Genomic DNA, 12,639 nt, shown 5'->3' with positions numbered 1-12,639 from the left:
AAATGCTGCAGTCAAGTACCATAAAAACAAACAAAAGTACTGGCCCAAACCTGTTGCTTAGCAATCGCATGTTTATAGTCTAGAGCAACTTGTGCTAGTAGTTTATAATATTCATAATGCCTTTCAAGATTTTAAACATTACAAGCAAACGTTTATGGCCATCAGTTGCAGAGCTTTGTAATTAATACTCATATGATTTTTCCCCACAACCATATATAGGACTGGGAAGTGAGAACATCTGAATATATAAAATATTTGCAGCTGAAGAAATATATTACCAGGTTGTTTATTAAGAATGTGGTTGTTTCTAGTTTAGTGTCAGTTCAGTTTAGTTCAGTTCAGTCACTCAGTCGTGTCCTACTCTTAGAGACCCCAGGACTGCAGAACGTCAGGCCTCCCGGTCCATCACCAACTACCAGAGTTTACTCAAACTCATGTCCGTTGGATCAATGATGCCATCCAGCCGTCTCAACCTCTGTTGGCCCCTTCTCCTCTTGTCTTCAATCTTTCCCAGCATCAGGATCTTTTCCAAGGAGTCAGTTCTTCACGTCAGGTGGCCAAAGTATTGCAATTTCAGCTTCAGCATCAGTCCTTCCAATGAATATTCAGGACTGAATTCCTTTAGGATGGACTGGTTGGATCTCCTTGCAGTGCAAGAGACCCTCAAGAGGCTTCTCCCACACCACAGTTCAAAAGCATCAGTTCTTCAGCGCTTAACTTTCTTTATAGTCCAACTCTCATATCCATACATGACTCCTGGAAAAACCATAGTTTTGACTAGATGGGAATTTGTTGGCAAAGTAATGTCTCTGTTTTTAAATATGCTGTCGAGGTTGGTCATAACTTTTGTTTCAAGGAGCAAGCGGCCTTTAATTTCATGGCTGCAGTCACCATCCACAGTGATTTTGGAGCACAGAAAAATAAAGTCTGTCACTCTTTCCTTGTTTCCCCATCTATTTGTCATGAAGTGATGGGACCAGATGCCATAATCTTATTTTTCTGAATGTTGAGCCTCAAGCCAACTTTTTCACTCTCCTCTTTCACCTTCATCAAGAGGCTCTTTAGTTCTTCTTCACTTTCTGCCATAAGGGTAGTGTCATCTGTATATCTAAGGTTATTGATATTTCTCCCAGCAATCGTGAATCCAGGCTGTGCTTCATCCAGCCCAGAGTTTCTCATGATGTACTCTACATATAAGTTAAATAAGCAAGGTGACAATATACAGCCTTGACATACTCCTTTCCCTATTTGGAACTAGTCTGTTGTTCCATCTTCAGTTCTAACTATTGTTTCCCAACCTGCATACAGATTTCTCAAGAGACAGGTCAGGTGGTCTGGTATTCCTATCTCTTGAAGAATTTTCCACAGTTTGTTGTGGTCCACACACTCAAAGGTTTCGACATAGTCAATAAAACAGAAGGAGACTTTTTTGGAACTCTCTTGCTTTCCCAATGATACAACGGATCTTGGCAATATGGTCTCTGGTTCCTCTGCTTTTTCTAATTCTAGCTTGAACATCTGGAAGTTCACGGTTCACGTTTTGCTGAAGCCTGGCTTGGAGAAGTTTGAACATTACTTTACTAACGTGTGAGATGAGTGCAATTGTGCAGGAGTTTGAACACTCTTTGGCATTGCCTTTCTTTGGGATTGGAATGAAAACTGATCTTTTCCAGTCCTGTGGCCACTGCTGAGTTTTCCAAATTTGCTGGCATGTTGAGTGCACCACTTTCACAGCATCATCTTTTATGATTTGAAATAGCTCAACTGGAATTCCATTACCTCCACTAGCTTTATTCGTAGTCATGTTCCTAAGGCCCACTTGACTTTGCATTACAGGATGTCTGGTTGTAATGAGTGATCACACCATTGTGATTATATGAGTCCTGAAGATCTTTTTTGTATAGTTCTTCTATGTATTCTTACCACCTCAGCTTATTATCTTCTGCTTCCATTAGACCCATACCATTTCTGTCTTTTATTGTGCCCATCTTTGTATGAAATATTCCGTTGGTATCTCTAATTTTCTTGAAGAGATCTCCAGCCTTTTCCATTCTATTATTTTCATCTCTTTCTTTGCATTGATCACTGAGGAAGGCTTTCTTATCTCCTTATTATTCTTTGGAACTCTGCATGTGAATAGGTGTATCTTTCCTTTTCTCCTTTGCCTTTTGTTTCTCTTGTATTGACAGCTATTTGCATGGCCTTTCAGACAACCATTTTGCCTTTCTGCATTTCTTTTTCTTGGGGATGGTCTTGATCCCTGCCTCCTGTACAATGTCATGAACCTCTGTCCATAGTTCTTCAGGCACTCTGTCTATCAGATCTAATCCCATGAATCTATTTGTCACTTCCACTGTATAATCATAAGGGTTTTGATTTAGATCATATCTGAATGGTCTAATGGTTTTCCCTACTTTCTTCAATTTAAGTCTGAATTTGGCAATAAGGAGTTCATGGTCTGTGCCACAGTCAGCTCCAAGTCTTGTTTTTGCTGACTGTATAGAGCTTTTCCGTCTTCGGCTGCAAAAACAATAATCAGTGTGATTTTGGTATTGACCGTCTGGTCAATCTGGTGATGTCCATGTGTAGAGTCTTCTCTTGTGTTGTTGGAAGAGGGTGTTTGCTATGACAAGTGCATTCTCTTCGCAAAATTCTGTTAGCCTTTCCCTGATTCATTCTGTTCTCCAAGGCCAAATTTGCCTGTTACTCCAGGTATTTCTTGACTTTCTACTTTTGCATTCCTGTCCCCTATAATTAAAAGGGCATGTTTTTGAGTGTTATATATACGCTACAATTATTCTACACACTCTTATATAGGTTTGTAGCATCTATAAAAATTTCACTTTTCAGAACCAATTAATTTCATAGATCAGTGATTATAGTGTGTTGTGCCATGTGCTCAGTCAATCAGTCGTGTCCAACTCTTTGCAACCCCAGGGACTGTAGCATGCCAGACTCCACTGTCCATGGGGATTCTCCAGACAAGAAAACTGGAATGGGTTTCCATGCCCACCTCTAGATGATCTTCCCAACCCAGGGATTGAAGCTAGGTCACCCAAATTGCAGGTGGATTCTTTACCTTCTGAGCCACACAAGAATATAGTGTGGTTGGCAACATAGGTAATTTGCAGTCAGTTGTTTCAAGTCAGTTATGTCTTTTACTAATTCCATAACATATTTTAGTGACCATAGTGATTTTGAATGTGAAAAAAAAAAAACCAAAACAAAAATAATAGCAATACCAATAGTAGTAGTAGCAGCAGTATTTACAGTAAGTCTCTAAGTAATATTTATATACCATTTATTATACTTAGGATATCAACTTGAATACTGATATAAAGATATGTATGTATAGATATTATAAAAATGTTAGATAATAGAAAACACTTTTAAATACTAATATCTATAAATTATATAGAAAATAATAAATATATTTAGTGGACACATTTTCTTCCAGGTACTGGTCCAAATGTTTCAAATACATCATTAATTTAATAATTCTTATTATACTCTCCATTTTACAAATGAGAAATGGCTTCAATGACATCCAAAGGCACAGGTCTTATAGATCTCATGCTCTTAAGCCTGATTCTAGAGCTTATACTTTGTTTTATGACACTTAAAAATGTAGTTTGTCAATGACATGACAGTTATTCAGAAACATTCAAGATCATCAAAATACTGATACCAGGATTCAATGGAACTAGTAATATAAAATTTGCTATCCTTACAAAAGTGAGTATGTAAATCTAAAAAAAATCATTGAAAAATTTAATGTGAAATATAATTTATCTCATAGATGTTGACCAACTTAATGTTGCATAGGGAGTGTCAGTGCTGTTAACCATCTTTAACAAAGAGACAAGTATTTTATGTAACATTTCAACTTTTTTTTTTTCTTGGAGTAGTTAGATGCCATAAGAATGAAGAATTTTGTGAAATACAATAAAAAGTACAAGAAATCAAATGCAAAATGTTTTGAGATCTAGAGAGATTTTTTGATATATTTTCACACTACTTTTAATAACTAATATGCCTATTAGTTTATTATATTGCTGAAATTATGTTTTGTCCTTTTCTTTAAATGTCAATCATTTATTTAAAAGATATTTGTTGAAGTATTTTTAGTAAATATACTTTTAATTATTCAAATATTTTTTTATATCACTTTACCCTAACTTCATTATTTTAGACTACTTAATCTACCCAATGATTTACTATTATGATTAATAACAAAGAAAATGTCTCTAAGCATTAAATATACCTCCGCATTTTATATATACTGTATCCTTAGGATAGAGTTTTAGAAGCAGGCTTATTAACAAGTACACTTTGAAAAATAACTTTGTTGAAGTATAAGTAATATTAAAAACAAATTATAAGTATACCCAATTTGCTGACTTTTGAATCTGATGTTATGAAAACATCCTTCAAGATTTAGGACATTCCTGCAAATTGAAACATATACTTGAACCATTAGTCAACACCCCTTCCTTTGCAAGGAAGCCACTACTCTACTCCATGTCACTGTGAATTATTTTTACCACTTTCAGACATTTACATAAATGGAATCATACACGGTGTACCCTTTGCATACATTTCCTTTTGCACATCAAAATGATTTTAAATTGTATCCATTCATCTGTGTGTATCAATAGTCCTTTCACTTTCATTGCTGAATAATAATGTTGTATAAATATACTATCATTTGTTTATTAATCCACATTAAGTGGAAATTTGATTTTTCCTCAGTTTCTCATTATTATGAGTAAAGTTTCTCTATATACCTAAATAAATTCTTTTTATGGATATGTGTTTTTAAGTCCCTTTGGCAATAGGAGTGGAATTTTTGAGTCACATGTTAATCGTGTGTGTATTTAAATAAGCAAAAAAAACCTGCTAACTCTTTCTAAAATGGTTATAGCATTCTAAACAACACCTGCGTAACAGGAATTTCCAATTGCGCCACAGTTTTGGCAACGATTAGTTACTAGTTATTTTAATTTTAGTTTTATTTTAGCATGTGTGTAGTGATGTTTAAATTTGTCTATTTGGATTTTTCATTGATAACATGATTTTGAATTATTTTTAAATTATAATTTTGAATATCTTTTACATATATTTATTAACCATCTGTATAACATATCTTGAAATACTTAGCAATGAATTATCTCAGCATTAATTTTATCTGAAAATGCTCTTTTACTTCTATTTAAAGATATAGATGTTATTTCCTTGTTGGTGTTTAAATGTGTTATTTCGCTGCTCTCCTGACTTTCTGTATTTCTCTTGAGAAATCTGTTGCATACTTATTTTGTTTACTTCTATGTATATGTAAAGATTTCTCTTTATCACTTCTTTTCACTGAATTTATTATTTTATCCAGTGGTGTGTGCTTATCCTGTTTAAAGCTTGCTTAGTTTCTTGGAATTATGGGTTTATAATGAAGGAGGAAAGGAATAGACCGAGCTGACTCCATCTTAAAAAAAGAAGGAAACTCCATCTTACATTCCCATTAAACTTTGGACTATGTGCCTGGTAGCCATGGACAATACATACCTATGGCCGAACAGGCCTCCTGGACTGATAGACACCAGATTCCATACCAAGATTTCCCTTCACCAGAAAGAATGTATTAAACTCCTATGTGGTCAATCACCTTTGTAATATTTATGGAACCCATTGGTTTAGGTTACAATGTATAACCAGCTGACGCTTCTGATTATGAATCTTGGCTGTAACCTGACTGTATCTCCCTTTAACATTTTCCAGACTCAGTTCAGTTCAGTTCAGTCTCTCAGTCATGTCTGACTCTTTGCGACCCCATGGACTGCAGCACGCAAGGCCTCCCTGTCCATCAGCGACTCCCGGAGTTAACTCAAAATCATGTCCATTGAGTCAGTGATGCCATCCAATCATGTCATCCTCTGTCGTCCCCTTCTTCTCCCGCCTTCAATAATTACCAGCATCAGAGTCTTTTCAAATGAGTTAATTCTTAGCATCAGGTAGGCAAAGTATTGGAGTTTCTGCTTCAGCATCAGTCCTTCCAATGAATATTTAGGACTGATGTCCTTTAGGATGGACTGGTTGGATCTCCTCGCAGTCCAAGGGACTCTCAAGAGTCTTCTTCAACACCACAGTTTAAAAGCATCAATTCTTCAGTGCTCATCTTTCTTTACAGTCCAACTTTCACATCCATAAATGAGTACTGGAAAAACCATAGCTTAAACTAGACAGGCCTTTATTGGAAAGTAATGTCTTTGCTTTTTAATATGCTGTCTAGGTTGGTCATAACTTTTCTTCCAAGGAGCAAGCATTTTTTAATTTCATGGCTGCAGTCACCATCTGCAATGATTTTGGAACCCCAAAAAATAAAGTCTGTCACTGTTTCCATTGTTTCCCCATCTATTTACCATGAAGTGATGGGACCAGATGCCATGATCTTAGTTATATGAATGTTGAGTTTTAAGCCAACATTTTCACTCTCCTCTTTCACTTTCATCAAGAGTATTTATAGTTCTTCTTTGTTATCTGCCATAAAGGTGGTGCCTTCTGCAAATCTGAGGTTATTGATACTTCTCCCAGCAATCTTGATTCCAGCTTGTGCTTCATCCAGCCCAGTGTTTCTCATGATATATTCTGCATATAAGTTAAACAGGCACGGTGACAATATACAGCCTTGATGGACTCCTTTTCCTATTTGGAACCAGTCTGTTGTTCCATGTCCAGTTCTAACTGTTGCTTCCTGACCTGCATACAGATTTCTCAGGAGGCAGGTCAGGTGGTTTAATATTCCCATCTCTTGAAGAATTTTCCACCGTTTGTTGTGATCCACATAGTCAAAGGCTTTGGCATAGTCGATAAAGCAAAAAAAGATATTTTTCTGGAACTCTATCCCTTTTTCGGTGCTCCAACGGATGTTGGCAATTTGATCTCTGGTTCCGCTGCCTTTTCGAAATCCAGCTTGAACATCTGGAAGTTCATGGTTCACATACTGTTGAAGCCTTTCTTAGAGAATTTTGAGCATTACTTTGCTAAGTTGTGAGATGTGTGCAATTCTGCAGTAGTTTGAATATTCTTTGGCATTGCCTTTCTTTGGGATTGGAATGAAATCTGACCTTTTCCAGTCCTGTGGCCACTACTGAGTTTTACAAATTTGCTGGCATATTGAATGTAGCAATTTCATAGCATCATCTTTTAGGATTTGAAATAGCTCAACTGGAATTCCATCACTAGCTTTGTTCGTAGTGATGCTTCCTAAGGCCCACTTGACTTTGCCTTCCGGGATGTCTGGTTGTAAGGTGAGTGACCATACTATTGTGATTATCTGTGTCGTGAAGATCTTTTTTGTATGTTCTGTGTATTCTTGCCACCTCTTCGTAATATCGTCTGCTTTTGTTCAGTCCATACCATTTCTATCCTTTATTTTCCAGGCTAGTTTTAAGGAATTTGGGGATGTGGGCTTGAGCATATCCATTTAAGGTATATAAGGTTTTCACAAAAGTCGGTCTGGGTCCCTGGCTGAAGAGGAAACTCTGCCTCAGACTCTCCGGTGTAATAAACTGCACTCCACTATCCATGCTGTTCTTCTGAGTGAGTTTGTTTCCTGAGAGTTTGGCTATAACAATAATCTGCATCAAATTTTGAAAATAAAATTAGTCATTTAATTTTGCAAACCTGTCTCTTTCTCAGAGTTATATTAAAGAACTAGTTTAGCTCCTACAACTATTGAGCCCCTGCTCATTATTTTAGGTCTTTTAAACTCTGTACTTCAACTTGTATAGTTGATGATGCTCTTTTATCATGATTACTAATTTTTTTCTTGAAGAGTGTAATATACTACAAAGATCATTAAATGAATTATTTGTGTTTTTTTTTTTTTCATTTCTAGAGGTTCTATTTGTTTCATGGCTTTAATTTGTCATTATGTTTGCATTTAAATCCTTGAACATATTTATAATAATTTATAAGTATTTCCATTGATTTTTTTTGTTTTTTATCTGAATTGCACCCCTCTCCCACAATATGGTTCAAATATTCCTGCTTCTTCACCTATCTTATTGTAGCCATGCGATCCGGGAAACAAACTCACTCAGAAGGACAATGCAGATAGCGGAGTGCAGTTTATTACACTGGCGGGCCCAAGGCAGAGTCTCCTCTTAGCCAAGGACCAAGACCATTTGTATACCCTAAGTGTAGGTGCCCAATCCCACCTCCCCAAATTCTCTGAAACTAGTCTGAACAAAGGAAAAGAAAGATACAGTCAAAGTTAACCCATGATTCATATGCCTTAAGCTCATTTTTCATATGCCTTAAGCCTAGATCGGAGAAGGCAATGGCACCCCACTCCAGTACTCGTGCCTGGAAAATCCCATGGACAGAGGAGCCTGGTAGGCTACAGTCCATGGGGTCGCTAAGAGTTGGACACGACTGAGCGACTTCACTTTCACTTTTCACTTTCATGCACTGGAGAAGGAAATGGCAACCCACTCCAGTATTCTTGCCTGGAGAATCCCAGGGATGGGGGAGCCTGGTGGGCTGCCATCTATGGGGTCGCAGAGAGTCAGACACGACTGAAGCAACTTAGCAGCAGCAGCAGCAGCAAGCCTAGATAGTTAACAGTGGAGAATTATCAATAGGCCTGTGGTCATACCCCAATAAGCGTAATAGAATTTATGATTCTATTTGGTTACACAGATAATTAAGGTATTCTTTTAGGCAATGGAGAATCTACGTACAAGCTCTGGGGCTCTTCCATCCAGGGAGTATGGTTTTCCAGTTGGAATGTTGTTTCCATAGATACTGGGCATATAGTTCAAAGTCCACAGTCCGGCTCAAGATGGAATCCTGCTTTCAAGATGGAGCCTTTTCTGTCTGTTACCTCCTTCAGTGTGATTTAATTTGCTTGGATGCTTCCCATTGTGATATTAAGTTGAATAGTGTGTAGACGTTATCGTATGTTTCTAACAACTGTTAAGCTTTGTTTTGGCTGGCAGTTAAGGTATTTGCCAATAAGTTTGGCCATTTCAGGGCATTTTTTATGCTTTTCAGAAGATTGGTTTAACAGGAGCCATCACTATAAGATCGGTTAAACCATTATATGGTAGCCTGACCATGTGTTTTCTACTGAATACCTTGGCTGTTTAAGAGTTTTCTTCAATCTAGCTCCTCAGAATTCATATGCCAATTGGCCCTGCCTGAACTGTATGAAACACTAAAGTTACATTGTCTTGCAGTTATTTTTCCAATAACTGGTCTTTGCCTAGTCTTGTGGAAACTTTCAGTATGAAAGTTCAACTAAGCCAATGCATAAATACATCTCCATTTAGAGTTTAAAGACATCCAGACAGAAATGTTAGTGAATTCATAGTTGAAATTCTAAAAATAATTTTCTGTGTATCTTTCTCTTCTTAGTAATCTATCCTCCAAATTCCAGCTGTCTCATTTTCCTCAAACCCTCAGCAAGACAATCATGATTTGCTTATCATTCATGAGAGGCAAGAAATTACCCTCAGTTGGAAGGCAGGCTCACCTAGTATGTTTCCTTTTTTGCAGAAATCATTGTTGTGTACAACCTTTTATGTAACATCTAAAAACATAATTTCTATGTATACATTATTCAGGTTTTTAGTTGTTCTCTTGAGAAAGTATGTATGATACTAGATATTTTACCACAGGGAATAGAAGAAATATGAATGCTTTAAAAAGTTTTTTAAAATAATGTACACAATTTTGAAATGCAAATCATGGAAGAAAAATGTGCACATTTTTTGTAAATACATTTTGAATATCTTTTAAGGATATATTTTTATACACAGTAACTTTGTTTATGTTTGCATTTCTAAATTATGCTGTACTGGGTGAACAGTATCCCACCAAATTCATATTTATCCAGTAGTTGTTAATGTAAACTTACTTGGAAGTAGGGTCTTTGCAGATATAATAAAGTTAAAATGAGATAAGATCACTGAGTTAGTGTAGCCCGTAACTCCAACGTCTGTGGTTCTTATAAGATGGAAATTTGGATACACAAGGGGAAGACATCCATGCTAAGGCAGAGGCAAAGTTTAGAATGATGTGGCTACAACCAAGGAATTGAAAGTATTGTCAGCAGCTTCCAGAAGCTACAAAAGAGATGTAAATAGAGTTTCCCTTGGAGCTACCAAAATGAACCAAAACTTGACTTCAAACTTCTGTCCTTCAGACTGTGAAATAATACATTTCTGTTGGTTTAAGCTAGACAATCTGTAGTAATTTGTAGGAAGGTAGCACATATGATATTGAATATAGTATGCAAAATGTATATTATGTGCATCATCATTTTTATAAGATTTTATAATAATTTATAATTTTTAAATTTACTCTTAATTATATGCTTTCATATGACATTTAATTATTTCAAAGTAATTCACTGTATGATTTTCTATTATCAATCATCTATTATTAGACATTGAGATAGTTTCCAATTCTTTTCTTATCTTAATAATGCCATATAAAACATGATAGAGAAATACTCCTGGTAATTTATAATTATTTCTTTAATTTTTAATTCCTAAAATATACTTAGTGTGAATATTTTCAGATTTCTGAACAAATCTTTTCAAATTTCCAAAAAGTAAAAACATAAGAATGTTTATATCAGAACATTTGAGCCAACACAAAGCACAATCCCTTATATTAAACTTTGCTTTTTAGATACCTGAATAATAAAACAAAAAGTCATTATTGCCTTGTTGTACATTTATTAGATTACTAATAAGGTTTAGTATTTTTATATGTTTTATGCAATTTCTGTTTTTATATGTCTGGTTTATGTAGTTCTTTTACTGAAAATTTGTGTACTGGGCAATTATATTAATTTTAATTATAATAAATTTTTATTTATTTACTTTTTTGGGATTGGAGATTCTTCTCCTTTAATCATAGGAGCTCAGAAGTGTAGCAATATTCCTTTTAAATTGCTATATTCTATACCACATTTGCAAATTTAACACAGTTTAAGACTCAAAAGTAAGAGCAACTATTATAATCAACTACATTTTGCTTTAATTTTAATTCAATTTTTTTTAATTTTAAAAATGTTTTAATTGGAGGATAGTTGCTTTGCAATGTTGTGTTGGTTTCTGATGTACAACAACATAAATCAGCCATAACTATATATATATATATATATATACTTTATATATATATATTCCCTTCCTGTTGAGTTTCCCTTTCACCCCCCCCGCCCCCGATCCCACCCATCTAGGTTGTCACAGAGCACCACATCAGGTCAGGCTCCCTGTGCTATACAGTAGCTTCCCACTAGCTATCTATTTTACACGATAGTGTGTGTGTATATATATATATATATATATATATATATATATATATATATATAATATTGATATATATGTCAATGTTACTTTCTCAATTAGTCCGACCCTCTCCCTCCCCCACTGAATCTACAAGTCTATTCTCTACATCTGCATTTAATTTTTTGTTTAATTTTAGATTCCAATTCATAAGTTCAGAAAAATTGTTTAAAGCTGTATCTCAATCTTCAGAGATTTTTTCATGTATGTCTTTGAGATGTTATGTCTTTCTCTGGGTAAACATGCATAAATTTACATATACACACATATGTAATTGACAGTGTGTGTGTGTGTGTGTGTGCTCTATCGAGTCAGATTTTTGAGACCTCATAAACTGTAGCCCGCCAGGCTCCACTGTCTACGGAATTTTCCAGGCAAGAATACTGGAGTAGTATTTAGGAAATACTATTTCCTATGCCAGGGAATCTTTCCAAGCCAAGGGCTGAACCCACATCTCTTTCATCTCCTGCATTGGCAGGTGGATTCTTTACCACTGTGGCACCTGAGAAATTGAATTTGCTAGGTAAGAAAATGTAATTTGGTACATTCAAATCAGTGAAGTTGACTTAAGGTTCAGTATGATTTCTGGTGAGGTACATTTTGATGTGGATTACTTTGAAGTTGTAGGATTCAGGTATTTTTCATAGGTAAGGCTCCATGTGTATATAAACTGATTAGAACAAATTTACTTTCAAATTTCCCTTTGGGGCTAAGTAAGCTCAAGAGAAACATGTGATCGTGATGCACTTATACTAATAGATAGTTAACAAATTAACTCTCCATAATATTTTAAAGATAATCCTCTGAGATATACACACTGCTAAATTTAAAATGGATAACCAACAAAGGCCTACTGTATAACAAAGGGAACTCAATATTGTGTATTAATAACAACCTAAGTAGGAAAAAAATTTGAAAAAGAACAGATGCTTGTATATGTATGACTGAAACACTTTGTTGTACACGTGAAATGAACACAACATTGTTAATAACTATACTCCAATATAAAATAAAAAGTTAAAAAATGGCATTCTCACATGAGATTGTGTACAGAAAGCTAATGCTAATGTAATATGCATAAAAATAAAAATCCTCATGTATGCCAAGTTTAATTTTTGCTCTGTGGAAACAAGTGCAAACTACAAGCTTTGGGCTGCCTAAAACAACAAAGATTTGGTCTTCTAATAAAGTTTAGTAACTGATATACCAATTAATGTGTGTGTATATTAACTGTATTACATGTGTGTATACACATAGATATTCAGAAGATTAAAGTGTCTTCTTT

The sequence above is a fragment of the Giraffa tippelskirchi genome, chromosome 1, assembly GCF_054371585.1.
Source record: "Giraffa tippelskirchi isolate mGirTip1 chromosome 1, T2T-mGirTip1v1.2.pri, whole genome shotgun sequence".
Taxonomy (NCBI): Eukaryota; Metazoa; Chordata; class Mammalia; order Artiodactyla; family Giraffidae; genus Giraffa; species Giraffa tippelskirchi.
Note: the sequence above shows the minus strand (reverse complement) of the source record.